Source organism: Lactuca virosa, chromosome 4 (assembly GCF_052849685.1).
Source record: "Lactuca virosa cultivar CGN04683 chromosome 4, Lactuca_virosa_CGN04683_v6, whole genome shotgun sequence".
NCBI classification, from domain to species: Eukaryota; Viridiplantae; Streptophyta; class Magnoliopsida; order Asterales; family Asteraceae; genus Lactuca; species Lactuca virosa.
The window spans coordinates 374,356,688-374,359,058 of NC_136429.1; positions in this window are offsets into that span (position 1 = coordinate 374,356,688).

The following is a 2,371-nucleotide window of genomic DNA, read 5'->3' on the forward strand; positions in this document are numbered from 1 at the left end:
ATTCAAGAAGTCCAATTTTTGGGTCATGTGGTTAACCAAGAATGGATCATGGTTGACCCAGCGAAGATTGAAGTTGTGATGAAGTGGGAACAACCGAAAAGTCCCATGGAGATCCGAAGCTTTATGGGATTAGCTAGATATTACCGAAGATTTATCCAAGGCTTTTCTTCGATAGCTGCTCCATTGACAGCTTTGCCCCACAAAGGAGCTACTTATACTTGGAGTGAGAAGCATAAGGAAGCTTTTTAGAAGTTAAAGATGAAATTGTGTGAAGCACCGATTCTTTCTTTACCTGATGGAGTCGAAGACCTCGCAGTTTATAGCGATGCATCTGGAGTTGGGTTAGGTTGTGTTCTGACCCAAAGGGATAAGGTGATAGCATATGCATCGAGGCAAGAACTACCCCACTCATGATTTGGAGTTGGGAGCGGTAGTATTCGCCCTAAAGATATGGAGACACTATCTTTATGGCACAAAGTGCAAACTTTTCACTGATCATAAGAGTCTTCAATATCTTTTTAATCAGAAGGAATTGAACATGAGACAACGACGCTGGCTAGAGTTGCTTAAGGGTTACGATTGTGAAATCCTTTACCACCCTGGTAAAGCAAATGTTGTAGCTGACGCTTTAAGCCGAAAAGTGAGTCTTGAAAAGAAAAGGCCAAAGGCATTAAGAATCGAAGTTGTCTCAACGATTGTAGAAAGTATCAAGAAAGCTCAGGAAGAAGCTTTAGAGAAAAATGACCGAAAGTAAGAATGTTTGGGTAAACCGTTAGTGTTCGATACAAACGGTCAAGGACTAAAGGTATTCCAAGATAGGATTTGGGTACCTAAGACGAGAGGAATAAGAGATCTTCTGATGGAAGAAGCTCACAAGACCATGTACTCGATTCATCCCGGCAGCACAAAAATGTATAGGGATTTGAAACCCTACTACTGGTGGTCGACGATGAAGCTCGATGTTGCGAAGTATGTGGCCGAGTGTGTGATATGTGCGAGAGTTAAGGCACAACATCAGAAACCAAATGGGAGTTTAGAACCTTTACCTGTACCCATGGATAAATGGGAAGACATCACCATGGATTTTGTGACTAAACTACCCAGAACGAAGAGTGGTCACGACATGATTTGTGTAGTCGTTGATCGGTTTACTAAAAGTGCACACTTCATAGCAGCCAATGAAAAACGGTCTATGGATAAACTTGCAAATGCTTACATGAAGGATATAGTGAGACTTCACGGTGTTCCGTTAACGATTGTATCAGATATTGATAGTCGTTTCACGCCAAGTTTTTGGAGAAGTCTACAAGAGGAATTGGGTACGAAATTGTGTCTAAGTACCGCCTACCATCCGCAAACTGATGGTCAGAGCGAACGAACGATTCAAACATTGGAGGATATGCTATGAGCATGTACCCTGGAATTCCAAGGTAACTAGGATGAACATTTACCTTTGGTAGAATTTTCCTACAATAATAGTTTCCACTCGAGCATCAAGATGGCACCTTATCACGCTTTGTAAGGACAAAAGTGTCGAACGCCGTCATGTTGGCTTGAAGCTGGGGAAAAGCAGTTTATGGGACTCGAGATAGTTCATCAGACTGCTGAAAAGCTGAAACTGATTATGGAAAGGATGTTAGCAGCTCAGGATCGTCAAAAGAGCTATGATGACAAGAAAAGACAACCGATAACATTCGAAGTTGGAGATTCGGTTTTACTTAAAGTCTCGTTGTGGAAGGGACTTATAAGATTTGGTAAAAGAGGAAAGTTGAGTCCAAGGTTTATTGGACCGTTTAAAGTTCTTCAGAGGATTGGCAACCAAGCTTACAAGCTAGAACTACCAGAAGAACTAGATGGTATACATAACATTTTCCACGTGTGTTACTTGAGGAAGTTCACGGGAGAAGTTCCCGACATAATTGCAATTTCTGAATTAAGGTTGGATGAAAGCAAGAGGTTAATTGAAGAACCAAAGGCAATCGTTGAGCGTAAGACTAAGAAGTTGCGATGCAAGATGGTCGATTTGGTGCTTGTGTAATGGAAACATACGAATGGGCCAAATCTCACCTGGGAAACGGAGAGTGACATGATGAGTCGCTATCCGCATTTGTTTGCTGATGTATGATTCCGGGGACGGAATCATCCTAAGGGGGAGAGAATTGTAATGCCCGTGTTTCTAGGCTAGGCATTAATGATGATGTCATAGTCTAGGCCAACATTTGTAACTTGTTTTAAAATAATAAGATGTATTATTTGAGTATTATGTGTTTTATACTTAATTATTATGATTTAATAAGTTAAGGATAAAAATAAGCGTCGAAACTAAATTTTAGATGAACCTGATATCTATGAATAAAGATGTAGTGGTCAA